Source organism: Pantherophis guttatus, chromosome 3, assembly GCF_059756535.1.
Source record: "Pantherophis guttatus breed Tessera chromosome 3, ASM5975653v1, whole genome shotgun sequence".
NCBI lineage: Eukaryota > Metazoa > Chordata > Lepidosauria > Squamata > Colubridae > Pantherophis > Pantherophis guttatus.
Window position 1 is genome coordinate 77,587,280 of NC_142065.1, and position 16,696 is coordinate 77,603,975.

Consider the following 16,696-nt stretch of genomic DNA (forward strand, 5'->3'; position numbering starts at 1 on the left):
TTTCAATAGTGCTTTTGATAAGGTTGACCACAGCCTTCTTCAGTACAATGTGGAATGGATGGTGCCACTAAGAATTGGACTGAATTTTGTTTGAACAACTATACCCAGTGGGTGGTCTTTAATCAATCTATGCCTACATGGAGAGAGAGATATGCGAAAGGGCACCTCAGGGTTCTGTCCTGAGCCAGTGCTCTTCAGTGACTTTATAAATGACTTAGACAAGGGAATAGAAAGGATGCTCAGCAAATCTGCAGATGACACAAAGCTGAAGGGAATTGCTGACAGATCTGGAGAGAGGCTCAAGATTCAAAGGATTTTAATAGAGTTAAATATTGTGCCTTCTCCCATAAAATACTGTTCAGTGGCAAGAACATTATCAGTGGTAAAGGTATAAGATTGGTACGAGACTGGTGGTAGCTGGATCAGTAAAGGTACTAGTAAGAAGGATATGGGTATTCTGGTCTCTTCACAGCAGTCACCTTCAAGGCTGCTGAGAATATTCCTCCAGTAAGTAGGGAGGCATTGGCAGTCTCCCAGAAAGTGGTCACCTCTCTGCTTTCTCATTACAACCACCAGAACATATAGGGCAGTGATGGCTAACCTTTTTGCTATCGCGTGCCAAAAGTGGGGATCATGCAGGGGGATTGCGCATGCGTGTGCCCATACCCATAATTCAATGTGCGCCACCCCCCGCACATGCGCGTGTGACCCCCCTGCGCTACCCCCACTTTTGGCACGCAATGGCATGGTGGGCCCGGTAGGCCCGTTTTCCACCCTCCACAGGCTCCAGAGACTTTCGTGGAGCCTGGGGAGGACGAAAACGGTAGGGTTGCCAGGTCTGCTTCCAAAAAATAGCGGACAAGCGGGGGAGGAGTTAAGTAGTAAAAAAATAAAAAAAAAATTACAATTAAATTATATATTTTCTTACAAACATTTTAACACGTATTAAAATAATCACTTCAAAACTTTACTTAAAATTCAAAACATCAAATATATTATAATAATATGTAAAATATTAAATTACATTTTACTTTGCTGTCGTGTGTATTTTTTATTTGACTGCGCAGCTTTGATCAATTCTTTGTGTTTAAGGAATAATGCTTTAATTTCAGTACAACATTGAGAAATATTAAAAAATATACAAAGTTCACTTCGAACTGATGGTACAAGCAGTCGGTTACGTTCGTCAGTCCACAAATTTCCCATGACGCTGAAAATTCATTCAACGTTTGCATTTGATACCGGAATTGATGCACAATACTGGAACAGTTTCAGTAAACTCAGAGCTGGCTCTTTCTTGAAAAAGTACGTCCACTTATCAAGGGATGAATCGCCCTGCAGATGAACATAAACTTCTTCTAAGGCAGAAATTTCATTGAAGAGAGGGTGGAAGTTCTTCTTGCCATGGTGATAATAACAAGATGTTCGTCATTTCTTCTAAAGTTGGAGGATTATTGCGATCAATTAGATTGAAACAACTTAGCGTCTCATATACAGAATCGGTGAAATTATACCACTTTTCTAGGTACGCAATGGCTCTTTGATACATGTTGATGGCTTCTTTCTTGAACTTTTGCACAGCATTCTCAAGCAAATGTTTTTTATGTAAGGCAAATAAAACTTTCATTCCAAAAAACTGCTCATCGTATTTTCTGTCTCATTCTAACTTATGAAAAAAAAGACAAAACGCGATTCTCCTATCCTTATTTTCTTAGACTGTACAGCTTTAGATTACGTACCATTTCATCATAAAGCTTTTGAATAAAAAAAATGTCAACTATTTTGTGAAAAAAAATAGTGAACATAATGTGAAAAAAGCGGACTGTCCGCTCAAATAGTGGACACCTGGCAAGCCTAGAAAACGGCCTTCCGTCCCCCACCTGGGAGGCCCTCCGGAGGCCAGAAACAGAACATTTCCTGACTTCAGGTGGGCCCGGAAGGCCCGAAAATTAGCTGGCTGGCATGTATATGTGTGCTGAAACTGAGTAGGGCAATGCTCGCGTGCCCACAGATATGGCTCCGTGTGCCACCTGTGGCACCCGTGCCATAGGTTCACCATCACGGATATAGGGTTTTAAAAGAAAACAGCAGACAACAACTAGATAGCATCATATCCATTTTCTCAAAGGCCACAGATCCAAAGAGTCCCAATAACATCACAAGGCTCCAATCACTACTAAGAACTCAGATCGCCCAGAATTTAAGCCGAATGAATTTATGTGAAGTATTGAACAAATTAATCACACAGTTTTTGTTGTTAACCTCCTTATTGCGGTGGTGAAGACTTGAATGTAGGTCTGCATCCATGCTTGATCAGATTTACTTCTTGTTTTCCTTCAGCAATGCTCCAGCCAACCTTTCTAATGCTCTAATTCCTGGAAGAAATGAAGGCATTAACTGAGATAGATCATCTGGAAAAACATTTTTGAGAACAATGGTGTCCATCACATTGATTCTTTTGGCAGCCAATTGCACATGAGACAATGGATACAATTACCTGCCAAAGGTAAGGGAATCTCCCCAAGTGCCCACATTGGATGTCAGCTTTGGAAGCCATATTAGGCCAGAAGCTTCCAAGCTGTCACCTTCTCATGTGCGGGAAAGTAGGAGGGGGATTTATTTGAGGGTTTTGAATTTAGACAAAATAGCATTCTTCCAGTCAGTCAAGGTCAGGACAAGCCTGCATCTGAAGAAGGCATGGTTAGAGTGCTGTCTCGAGATGGAACAGATGGTGATTGGAGCATGTGATCGACAGATGAGTGAGGGAATGGTTTTGGGGATTTTGATTTACTGAGGGAAAACCCAGAACTCTCAGATTCGGGTTTTCCCAAGATGTGCCAGTATACCTACTCTAATAAATGGAACTTTGAGAAAATGCTTGCCTCAGAGTTTTTAATTGGAGCAGAGGTTTTTCTGAAACACTGACATTGGATCCATTAAGCATCTGGGGCAGACTGTCAAAATAGGTCCTATTTATCGAAGCTGGTTCCCAAGCATCAAAAGAATGTTCATGAGAAGATGATAAAACTTAAGTAAAAGAAGACCCCAACATCATGTATACAAAGAAGTACATTCCTCCCACAATATCTACTACAGAATTTAGAATTTTGCAACAGTTACTACGTTAGTCCAGTTCTCTTTCAAAGTTCTGAAAGTTAGCAGTTATTTTTTAATATTATTTATGCTGTGATATCTGTAGCATGTTTTGGATATCTTTAGCAGAATTCCCACATATTCGACCTCAAACAGCTTCATGATGAACTGGCCATCATAACATTAAAGTGATCTGGTGGAAGAGAGTTTTTATTTTTGCAGTCCAAGCCAGAAGCATATACCTTTGTCTTTGAAAGGCAGTGTTGCCTTTCAGTCCTGGGTGAGGCAGTAAATATTGCACGATCATCTTCATTTATATTGTGACAATTGAAATTCTGGCAAAATGCATTGGAGCAGCTTGTCAATAAAGAAACGATGCTCAGTTCTTACCCTGGGGAGACTGTCGTATCCTAACAATACATCCTGAACCGAGCCCTGCCAAAATGATTGAAATTTAAGTTGTATGAAGAAGAACGAATATAATTACCATTAGTAATTGCCTTTGTTTGAAGCAAGAGCTTTCCTACTGCTCATACTGTGATGATGGCGGAAAATTCATTCCTCTGTTGTAAAGCATTATGCTACTGCATATACTTTGGAAAAACAAATCTACATACAGTCTGACACATTGTTAGAACAAATAGCGCTGTTGATCAATGCCTTTGTCCAGGGGGATCAATGGTATCCATGCTGGGTGATTTGCACTAACTGTGTTTCCCATTTTTATTTCCTGCGCAGAAAGCTTACAGTCTCATAAACATACCAGAGGGAGGACTGCCTGCTGTAGACTCAACAGCATCTAGGCTTAGCTACATACCATTGATGGCTCTTCTGCGATATTCAGTATCATTCTTACAACTCTAAAAACTGCAGAAAGAAAAGGATCATTTTGCACTTTCTAAAAAAGAGAAAATAGAGGGGTAGCAACTTTCACCCGGAATCTCTGATGAGAGAACTCCCACATTCAAACTTGATCAGTAAACAGATAGGAAAACATAAAGGACATTCACAAATTGACCTGTATAACAATAGTCTAACATTTTTATGGTCTAACATGTTTTACAGTGGTCTAATGTAACGAATAGAACTGCATGAAGAGCCATAGACCTTGCTGAATGTATCTATGACATGCAATATATTTTAATTCTTTAGGTGCTTAAATTGAGCTTTGCATTCTGGAATATCCACCCAAAAATGGTGAGTTTCTTCTACTTTAATGCAGATGTGTATGCATATACTATATATGCAGAAGCTATTATATATTAGTGGTTAAAATATTGTATTGGGTGTGGGTCTGAGAAATGTAGATTGAAGTGTACGGTTGCGAAACTCATTGGTTATTTCAAGCAGTTCAGTATTTCTCAGTCAAACTTACCTCACAGGATTGTTGCTCTCTTAAAATAAAGGAAGATGCCTATTTTTCCCCCTTCATGCACTCATAATAAATAAATAAAGGAAGATGCCTATTTTTTCCCCATCATGTACTCATATACATTCAATAAATGATTATATGAGATATAGAAGAAGGGATGAGACCTTGGGGATAATTTTGTTAAATGGGTAAAATTGATTTATGCTTCTCAGAAAGAACAAATAATTACTAATGGAGAACTAAAAAAAATCTCATGAGATTCAAAAAGGGACAAGGCAATGATTTCTACTGTCTCCACTTTTGATCATTTGGATTCTTGAGACATTGAATAGACGCTTGATACAAGATCTGGGAATTCAAAAAAGACTTATAAGTTAAAGGCATTTGTTGATGATTTGGTATTGATTTTAAAGGTTCACTAGAGGGAGAAAAAAATGTAAGCAAAAGTATAACATGCGCTGAACTAGGGGCACACATAACTGCCCCTGTTGTTGCATTCTGCATTAGTTGAAGGTTCCAGATACTTTTCAAGGGCAGCCCCATGTAGCATGCATTTCAATAGTCAATTTAAAAGTGATCAGGGTCTGCATTATGAGAGTAGAGCGTCTCAATCAAGGAACAAGTACAACTGCCCAGAATGTAAAGTTGCACAAAGGCCCTCCTAGTCACGATGGGTATCTGTTCCTGAAGGAGGAGTCATGAGTCCAGAAAGTTCCAAAACCCCAAACCCATTCAATCTTGCCAGGTTTGAGCCAAAGCCTGATGTTCCCTATCCAATTGCTCCCTTCTTCCAGACACAAGATAGGACATCAGCATTATCCCTTGATTTGCCAAGGGCAGAGATGTACAGGTGGGTATTGTCAGTATATCTTTCTTGTTCAGCGAAAGTTCACACTGTACAATCTGATTTTTTTCCTATGGAAGACAATAAGGGAAGCTGCAGCTTTTCAAGTTTTTCACACACACAAAAATAGATTAACCTCCAGTTGCATAAGTTTCTCCCGATTCCTGATTTACATTAAGAATAAGTCTCAATGAAGTCAACGTAACTTACATACAGATGAGCAGATGGAGGAATGAGCATTTGCATAGTATGCTGAAATGAAATTACTTTTTCCCCTAGAGTTCTTGTGTTGAAATCAACATTACATATATTTAGAACTTGTCCAGAATGAATGGCACAGAAAGTGTAAGAAATGCATGGTTTAGACTATTGAAATGATGAGTTTACTCCTTACCCTTTCTTGTCCACCAATACCCTCCATTAAAGCTCAAATAACATTTATTTGTAATTTGAATATCAAAGAAAGTCATACAAAAGCAGTTTGGGTGGGGATCTAACAGATGATCAAAGGACTGAGCACCACTTTTCCCATGCTTAAAAGCTCTTGGATCTTTTTCTTAAACATAAAATTATTACGACCTTTGAGGCTACATACAGTTAATTTCCAAAAATGCGAGAAAAGAATAAACAGCTGAGCTCAAAAAAGCTCTGATACCAACAACCCAAGCTGATTAACTGCTTAAAATTCTACGTAGACAAGCTCTTAAGCATTATTAATTTGTATATCAATGTGATCTCTATGAGGCCCTTGTATTATTGATTATCTCCACAGGAGTCTTACTGAAATTCTAGACTGTTTTGCTACCTGGTAGCTTTTGAGTATCTCTGCTTTGTGACAGAAATATAGTCTTTATAAGTGAGAAATTAGGATAGCAGTCAATGCCCAGAAAGAATATTAGTTAATTTCCCCAAATATTGTATATTCCATTCCAGCATTTGAGACACTTTCACTCCCTTTATTTAGTTTAGCTCCTCCCATGTCCATCTGGAAAGTGTCAGTTCAAAACCGCATTTGGTTTCCTTGAGTAACTCCCAATCACCAATCAGAATAGAGCTGGAAGGGACTTTGGAGGTCAAGTTCTGTTCAAGCAGGAAACCTTATATCATTTCAGACAGGTGGCTGACCAGTCTTTTCTTTAAAAAAAAGAAAGAAGTTGTAGATGAAGCATCTATAACTTCTGAAGGCAAGCTGTTCCACTAGTTAATTGTTCTCACTTTGTTAGGAAGTTTCTCCTTAATTCCAGGTTGCTTCTCTCCTTGATTAGTTTCCATCCAATGTTTCTTTTTTTGTCTTCTAGTGCTTTGGAAAATAAGCTGTGGCAGCCCCTCAAATACTGGAATACTGCTATCATTTCACCCCTAGTCCTTCTTTTCTCTAGACTAGCCAAACCCACATCCTGAAACCATTCATCATATGTTTTTGTTTCCAGGCCTTTAATCATCTTAGTTGCTCTTCTTTGAACTTTTTCTAAAGTCTCAACATCTTTTTTGTAATGTGGTGACCAAAACTGGAAGCAGTATTCCAGGTGTAATCTTACTAAGATTTATAAAGCAATACTAATACTTCACATGATTTTTATTCTATGCTTCTGTTTATACAACCAAGAATTGCATTAGTAGTTGTTGTTGTTTTTTGATGCTGCTGAAACTCAACGAACTCAACTCAAAACTCCTTGATACCAGATATATTAATAATTCTTGTGATATTATTGTTGTGATCTAGGCTTCCTGAGTCATTAAAACACATGAGTAGTCCCAAAAACCTCTTTTATTGCAACAGCTATGAATTACGTTCATTCACAGTTGAGTCCCAATTAGTTACAAAAAGTCCTTCGGGAGAAGTCCTTCGAGATAATCACCAACCTTTATCTCCCTTGACACTCTGCCAAAGACCTACTTGGCAAAGCCACACGGATTCCAGAATCAAACAGAGATGCCGACTGGGAACAGAATTAAGAACGTCACTTTCCTGCAAAGTGCCACGTGCCTTTACTCCTCTTTTAAGCCTTATGGGAGGTGCCAATCATCTCCAGGCCTTACTCCCGAGTCATCCCTTTTGTTCATGCCTTCTGGCAGCTCTACCCATGTGCACACTAGGAACAGGCTCCTCCTGTTCCTCTGCCTCTCTGCTGTCTGACTCTGGAGGCTCCAGAGTCCACGCATCACTCCCAGATGGCCCTGGCCCCATCCCTGCCTCTGATGCAGAGCCCTCATCCGGGCCTTCCCTAGATTCCAGTTACTCCCCAGTCTCCTCACTGTCTGACTCTGCTGACAGCTCTGCAGGCTGCTGGCAGACCATAATAATTATGAGTTACTCATTCCTGACGACATCTCCTGAAAATATACTTCAGTATAGACTTGCCTGGAAAGGCCCTGCAAATTGTCAGAGAGAAGCTAAGGATGGTTTGTTGTTGTCTCTGATAGGAACAGGGTTCCTAGCCATTGAAGGATGTGAGATTCTGTTCTGTATTCCTATTCTTCTATAGAACAGCTTGCCTGTATGTATAGAATACTAACAAAAAAAGTCTTTTTTAAAAAGATTAGTTTTTTCCCCCTGAGATTCCCATGGTTCCATTTTGGTTTGTTTTGGTTTGTTTTAAAAGAAACCTGGCCACCCCTCATTTCATCTGTTTTTCCAGTCACTCAAGTTAGAAGGGACTTCTAACCTTCAGTTCTCAAAATAGCCAAATAATCTGGAATATTTTTTCTGGAATAAAATAGGAATGCTTGAGCCAACATGTATCACAGTAAAAATATATTTTGGAAATGGAGCAAAAAACAGAGCAGAGGTCACTGTGAAGGTGAGTGGGGTCGAGAGTTAAATTATTCTAATAACAGAGATCAAAGTCATCTATATTTATCCTCTAGAAATGGTGGCCAGCCATTCTGGCAACAAGACAAACAAATAGTGTGGATTAACTTTTTGTGTAGGTTGGATTGTGCACTGAAAAAGAGAGGCCTGTATGATTCCCTCAGACTGTATGATTATGTGATGTTGCTGTATATCATTTTATAGTAGAAAGTGTTAATCACAGAATTTAGAATCTGAAGGACTATACAATAATCCTGTCTTCCAGGCAGTGCAGGACCTGAAGTACAGATGCCATTATAACATGTTTACGAGATCCAGCCTCCTCTTAAATATCTCCACTATACCGCAAGGCAGTATTTTCCATTATCAAGCACACCTTACTACCGCCTAATACTCAATAATAAGCATAGTTCTTTAGGTAAAATAAAAACATTTCAGGATTATCACACAAATGCACCCCTGCTTAATATATTAAATGATAACATTCAGAGATGAAAAATAGGAAAGGATTTTTTGAATTGCCACCATAGAACACTAAGATTTAAATAAATGCAAAGCTAGCAGGGCTATTGTGCAATGAAGACTTCTTACCACTGAAATGAGGTGCTAAGAAAATTTGAAATAAATTCTATTTGAGAATAAAAATTGTAATATGGAAATGAAGATGGTCATTAAAAATAAACTCCTATAGAAGTGGTGGCGAATCTTTTACTCACCACACGCGTGCCATCCACGCTAATGTGCAGCAGCTCCCCATTCGCTACGCATGCAAGCACACCATCTGTGTGCTGTATGTGCAATTGCACAATCTGCGCATGTGCATGGTTTTTGTGTGCACAATGCACTTGCGTGAACGCTGTCTGTGCACACCAGCAAACATGCATACATGCGCAGGAGAGCTCCAAAGACCAGCTGGGTCCCCTGAATTGCACGCATGCATAACTGAGGCCTGAACACCGAGCAGCTGTGAGCAGGTGAGTTGGGCGACAGTTCACATGCCTGAAAAAATGGCTTTGCGTGCCACTTCTGGCACGCGTGCCATAGGTTCGCCATCACGGTCCTATAGATTATCCAATTTTGATAGAAGAGTACGATTTGTGTTTATTTTATTATCTTCATATATTGCACTTAATTCTTCATATACTACACCCAATTTATTATCTTCCGCCACTGTACTTAATTGTTGCTCCTTAATTTTGCAAAATTCATCTTGTGAAGGAGAAATATGGTCCAATGAATGTCTGAATGGAAGCCACTTATTTTACTACTATATTTTTCAAAGTTTCAACACCAGGAGGAGATAACATTTGGGAACTAGATCAGAGTGCATACTTTATTTGCACATCTGGCCTTTAGGTGATGCAGTGATGTCACTGTATGATATGAACACTTTTGTCTCTCTGTTGGGGGAATACATTTGAAAAGAATTAAAAATGCAAATGACATTTTGTATACTGTAAATTAGAGTAAAGGGGAGAAGGGTAGAAACTCATGCTATGGAAATCAACAATTTCACCACCAAATTTCAGTGGCATGATCTAGTGTTCTGTAGGCTGCAAAAAGGGAGCTACGGCTTTTTTCTGATGTCCACTAGAAATGTCTCCTATTTGGCAATGATGGATGTCTCTGAACTGATATCTCTATTATAACTGAACAAGGAATGGATGTAGTATGTGAGGAGGGAGCCAGTTTGAGATCCCGAAAGACAAGTGGCGTTAAGAAAAAAATTAAATCAATAATTAAAAATTTAATACACTGATATAATCAAAACTGGGAGAGTAAATGTGCACAAACCTACCTTGGCTCATGTTCTCAGATTTCCCACTGTTCTCTCCTCTTGATTTTGTACCTTTCTAACCTGTTCCAGAGACTCCTCTATTTATTTGAACCTGATATGGGAAATTTTGGGATTGGAGGTTATTCAGAACGCAGTTTCTAAATTAAACAGCATGCACAAGTGCATTAACACACCCAAAAATGGACCCAATTAAAAAATCTACTTTATAAGCATACATTTATTTTGAAGCAATGGATGTTGAATTCTACATTTAGCCCTTCACTGACAGATTAGACAATTTGTTCTATGAATAATTAGTCTTTGGAAGAATATCTTGTCTTCCTCCTGAGATATACTTTGGGAATATGATATTATGAGTTTTTTTAATTATTGCTGCTGTTTCTGTAGCATGTTAATAGCTCTGGACACCTCTTTTGGACACCATCAACATGAATTTTGACTGATGGTATCAGTCTGATTGTATGCGGAATGATCATGAAGCACCTTAAGGCTACATTGATCTCTGTTCTTTCCTTGTCTTTGAGGACAATTTTGGAAGTTTTTATTCTCATACTTTTATTTACCATAACCCAGAATATCAGTAATCCCCTAAACTATAGGGTTGCTTCAACATATAGCCTCATGATATGAACTTATGCAATGAAATTGGCTTGCTTCCAAAAAATGATAAAAATAGACTGATTAATCATAACATCCAAAAGTAATCAAATGTCTTTCTTTAACATTGATTTTGAATGATATCTGCTCTTTTATACAACTTACTCTTTTCAAAATAGATCAGTACACATCAGTGATGAAAAAAACATTTTGCTAGTTCAGCTCATATGATGCAGCATTCTGCTTACAACTGTATTTCTCCTGACATTTCCTGAAATAATGTCTTTAAGTAGGTCTTCCTAAAGAGGAAGCAAATCTTCAGATTCCTGAACATTCAGACACTTTTTTTCTCTTTTTATGACCCTGTAATCTTTGGGATGGGGTCAGGGTAACTGAGTGGACCTGAGCATTTACTGGCTGGACACCCTTCCTGATGCCTATCTGGAGTTTGCAGCAGATATTTTCTCTTTGCTCTTTCAGAGTCTATTTATATTGTACATTGTAATTTATAGAATTACAAAATGTAATAAAATTACAAAATCTAAATTGTTGTTGTTAGTTGCGAAGTCGTATCCGACCCATCACGACTCCATGGACAACTTTCCTCCAGGCCTTCCTGTCCTCTACCATCCCCCAGATACCATTTAACCTCACGACATTTAAGCTCACACTCCCCTTCTTCTTTTGCCCTCAATCATTCCCAGCATTAGGCTCTTCTCCAGTGAGTCCTTCCTTCTCATTAGGTGGCCAAAATATTTGAGTTTCATCTTCAGGACCTGGCCCTCTAAAGAGCAGTCAGGGTTGATCTCTTCTAGAACTGACCGGTTTGATCACATTGCAGTCCAAGGGACTCAGAGGAGTCTTCTCCAGTGCCATAGTTCAAAGGCCTCAATTCTTTGACACTCAGCTTTTCTTATGGCCTAAATAGATGTTCCTAATTAAAAAGGTAATGTAATTCCACAATTATCAAGTTTGCACAGGTATACAGATCATCATATATCCCTTTTGAAAACCTCAAAGTGTCAGAGAAGCCTTTCATATCTTCGTCCTTCCAAGTAACTTTAAGTGGCATGTGTTTGCACCAGGGGTGGCTTCTATGTACCTTTACTAATGGTTCGCAACAGGATTGTGCGCGAATCCGCAGATTGTCTATGATGACATTCGGGGTGGTGGATGGTGCCTCCCGCCGGTTTTACTACCGGTTCTTGTGAACTAGTCTGAACTGGGGGCAACCCACCACTGGTTTGCACACGGAACCTATATGGTACAGATCTACAGTACTGACATAATGACCATTCAGTGTGGCATCATTTGTTCCTGCATTTTCAGGGTCAGATGATGTGATAATATCTCAGATCAGTTACACAAGCCTTCTAGAAGTTATGAATTCTCCATACTTTGAGCCCTGGCTTCAGAACAGTATTTTGTTCACTTCTTGATTTTTAATACTCCAGTATTCTTACCTGGTAGAATACATACAAGTGAGAATTGAATGAACAGTTTGTGGCTACTGCAGCCAGGATCAACCTAGCTTTGCAATGAATACTTGAAAACAATGTTGCCAGAAAGCAACTGTTGATATCACCATGGCAATGAAGCCTGAGGGGAAACTAAGGATTGATTTTGAAGGGAAAGGGTAGAAGATGCTGTTATGATACTCTCACCAATTGCTGGGATTCTGAATTGGTTTAAATGATTAAAAAGAAGAGGGAACCATCCTTCACTAAGTCTTCTCAATTTCTTTCGATAATTTCGCATTTTATCATATATGCGATACCAATTATGCATTGGTATTGCATATATCTGGACACAATTATCTGCCTATAGATCTTGCCTAGGGAAAGCTTAATAACACCTCTTAAACTGCTGCAGAATTCAATTGATGCAGTAGAAATTAATGGTCAATACTAATAATACTGTGTTTATGAGATTTGGCTTCAGGACACAGGCTTTTGAAGAGAATTTCAACTATTATTTCAGATATGTTTGGAAGTGCATCTGGTGATCCTTAATAAACACAAATAGGATTATAATGAATAATTCTACAAGTTGATGATTTCTTGCTTGAGAAAAACAATCCAACAAATGTTTTTTTTTCCTAATGCAGCTTAGCAAGAGCCATCTGAAGAACTTGCATTGTACACCCACAAGTTTTAATTTAATAGGCTACATATTTCAAATTACAACAGACAAAAACACAAAGAATATACAGAATGGTTTATCAGGTCAGATAAATGCCTGGAAGAGACTACTCAGGCTACAGTAATTAGGTCCTAAATTAAATAAATGAAATACTTCCATTTGAAAGGGACCACTCACACCATTGTTCCTGCATTTGCAATTTCACAGTTGCTCATCATTTAATTAGCTAAAAGATGCCATTGTATGCTGCCAAATTCTGTGTAATGGTTTGTGGGAATGACCTTGGGAAATGGGACAAAAAGATGCTGCCTAGGGAATGATTAGGTAAGAAGCAGCATCATAGCCCACAGCTGCATGGTGGGAAAAACAAGAGGCTCAGATGGGATCCTTCCTTAATTATCAAACTATAAAGGTGACAGTGGGAGAACCGTACTTTTAGACTTACAAGATTTTGTTAAAGTAGCTTTAATGTAAACTAGAATTAGCTGATCTGGTCATGTTTCCTGTCTGGTTGACCTGGTGAGACTGACATTCTGGCATACAGGAGGAAAACTTAGTACACTTATCACCGATAACTGCCCGCAAGTCATTATGTTAATTTTGCTTAGATACTTAAATGCATAGGTACTAAATGGTTAATAATACAGCCATTAATTCAATAGGCCACATTAGTGCTGCTGAATACTTAGCAACTAAGCAGCTACAGAAACTAAGATGTCATAATTTTTTTACGATATCGCTAACTAATATGACCAATTCTCTGTACCATCCCCTCTTCCTTCTACAAAGATAAGGGTTCAGAGAATCACATACAGTTAGTCCTCGCCTTACAACCACAATTGAATCCAAAATTTCTGTTGCTAATAACTGAGACAGTTGTTAAGTGAGTTTTGCTCCATTTTATGACTTTTCTTGCCACAGATGTTAAGGGAATCTCTGCAGTTGTTAAGGTAGTAACCTGGTTGTTAAATGAATCTGGCTTCCCCACTGACTTTGCTTGTCAGAAGGTCGTAAACAGTGATCACGTGACCCCAGGACACTGCTAACCATTATAAATATGAACCAGTTGCCAAGCATCCAAATTTTGATCACATGACTATGGGATTGCAGCAAAAATTGTGTGGAAAACAGTCTTAAGTCACTTTTTCAGTACCATTGTAACTTCGAACTGTCACTAAATAAATGGTTGTAAGTTGAGGACTATCTGTACTGTACCATTGGCAGTTTATACATATTTCTAATTCTGTCTTAAGTCTGTAAACTGGCTGGCTTACTTTGAACCAGTGACATATTCTCAACCCAACTCATTTCATGGGGTTGCATAAGGGGAAAAGCATATGTATCAGGGGTGAAATTTGACCGGCTCAGACCGGCTCGGGCAAACCAGTAGGGATGATATGAATCGGTTCACTGAACTGGTAAAAACCACCCCTGGTTGGCCCTGCCGATGCCCGCCTGCTCACCTGCTTGCCCAGTCACCACTCATCCCTTTCGGCCGGTCGCTCATCCCTTCTGGCTGCTGAACCCACCCACCCCCGCCCTATAGGGTGAGACTTTTCTCCCTCCATTCACAGCGGAGCTGGTGCTCCTTTTATAGTCCCCCCCCGGCCCTCTCCCTTCCAGATGTCAAACTACCTTAAAAGAACAGGCTGCAGCAGCTCTGCTGTGAATCGAGGCAGAAAACTTCGGATTCTCTCGGCCACAGCATTCACTATGAGCCCTTATCATGCTCATACACACATTTTTTTCCTACCGGGTTCTGTGCGTGTGGCTTGGTGGGAATGTCATGTGACTGAGCGGGCATGGGCGTGAATGACATCAAGTTGGCCATGCCCGCTCAGTCACAGGACCCCCCCCCATACACACCAAGCCACACCCACAGAACTGGTAGGGAAAAAATTGAATGTCACCACTGATATGTATGCCACCTTGAGCTGACCCACAATAAAATCTCGATAAAAATCTAATAATAATAATCCATTTACTCATCTAGAGATTTTTATGTGAAAAATGAAAACTATTGCCAGGAGGAAAACTAGAAAATATGGCAGAAAGTCTAATTAGGCTAATTTGAGAGTAAGCACCTTCAACTTTTAATTATCTGAAAAAAGTACTCTGCTAGATTAGTATAGTGTCTTATCAAATCCTGTTCCTCCAGGGGCTAATCAGAAAGCCATAACTAAATATATTGAGGCTGGCAATGATTCATTACATGGTTGGACAATTATCTGTTGCTCCATTGATCATTTGCTAATACTCAGAGAGAATATAATATATTTTTTGAATCGGACCTTATGACCTGGCCGCTATTCTTGAATGGGAATTTTATTACCAAATCTGGCAGGTGAGAACCATACTCTTTCTGTGTTCTAACCCTAACCCTAACCCAGGAGTGAAATGCTCCCGGTTCGGACCAGATCGCCCGATCTGGTAGCGATGGCGGCGGGTGGTTCGGAGAACGGTAGCAAAAATCTCTGTGCCCCCCCCATGCCCAGCTGAGCCGCGTGATCATGAGAGGCTTTTTTTTTTTACTTTTAAAAGCATTTTTTCTACAACCTCTTCCGACGAAAAAATGCTTTTAAAAGTAAAAAAAAAAGCCTCTGATGATCACGCGGCTCAGCTGGGATTGTCAGAGGCTTTTCAAAGCATTTTTTTCTGCAACCTCTTGGCCAAAGAGGTGGTAAAAAAAAATGCTTTGAAAAGTCTCTGACGATCCCAGCTGAGTTGCCTGATCGGCAGACAGGCATTTTTAAAAAGCCTCTCTGACGATCCCAACTGAGTTACCTGATTGGCAGAGAGGCTTTTCAAAGCATTTTTTAAAAAGTTTCTCTGACAATCCCAGCTGAGTTGCCTGATTGGCAGAGAGGCATTTTTTAAAAAGCCTCTCTGACGATCCCAGCTGAGTTGCCTGATTGGCAGAGAGGCTTTTCAAAGCATTTTTTAAAAAGTCTCTCTGACGATCCCAGCTGAGTTGCCTGATCAGCAGAGGCTTTTCAAAGCATTAGAAAAAATGCTTCGAAAAGTTTAAAAAAAAAAGTTGGCCACGCCCACCCAGTCACATTACTCCACACACATACTAAGCCATGCCCACAGAACCGGTAGTAACAAATTTTACATTTTACCCCTGCCCTAACCCTAATTGTGTGCTTTTTACTATATCAGGCAGCCTAGGTTGAACATTCTGGATCTCTTTCTGGAAGATGAAAACCATTTTTAACTTGGAAATATTGAGTTATGTGGTTTTAACTGGTCTGGAAATAACCTTGAGGGAAGATTGATCTACACATTTTCCGCTGGGAAAACAAATGCTTTTTGTCTGATCTATGCTTTTGATGTCTTGTTTTTAGGAATCTGGTTGTTTCTACAAAAATCTCTGCTTTATATTTGTATTTTGGCAGGCACTACCACCCTCTGAGTTGTTGCATTCAGAAGAAACTGGATTCAGCACTGTGCTTTATCTTTATTAGTTCAAACAGGGAATGTGTTATGAACTGAGTGGTCAGGCGATGGGAATTGGGAGAAGTTAAGATAGGAGATTATTTATATGTATTCATTAATTGTGAATTAAGCAGCAAAAGGAACATGCATGATGGTCAATCATGGATTTTCTTTGGTAAGTCTTTGACAGGTCAAACTTTGCAACAATCAGCACAAGACAATTTTTGCTAGAGGAGCTTAAAGGATCTTAAAGTTCATTTCCCTCAAGTTTCATGTATTATCTTGAAAATATTGCACATATTTACTGGCTTCCCTCTCACCCTTCACCTCTCTGAGTTCAATATTTTCCATCCATTTAATAGTGAAATAATTCAGCAGAATTATGTCATATTCAAGGTTTATACAGCTTGTAGAAAATGTTCCACTAATATGGAAGAAAGTAAAGAAGTCAGTTAATTTCCAGGTACCTTTTAACCCATTAACCAATTGTTAATAAAAAGTGTTTGAGCAACTTGCGGTGTTTGGATGTTTCTTGCATTTTTATCATTTAAAGTCTAAAATCATTTCTGAAATCACAAGAGCTCTGATTTAGAATAGCTC

General features: G+C 39.2%; 1 long non-coding RNA gene across 1 annotated transcript in view; it reads left to right on the top strand.

The window, feature by feature from the left end:
- Positions 1-5,309, top strand: part of LOC117677347 (uncharacterized) — a 30,500-nt gene extending 25,191 nt beyond the window's left edge. The window contains exons 3-4 of the long non-coding RNA XR_004594760.3: positions 4,246-4,290; positions 5,260-5,309. This is a non-coding gene — a long non-coding RNA (uncharacterized LOC117677347). The remainder of the gene's footprint in view (positions 1-4,245; positions 4,291-5,259) is intronic.
- The last annotated feature ends 11,387 nt before the right edge of the window (positions 5,310-16,696 follow it).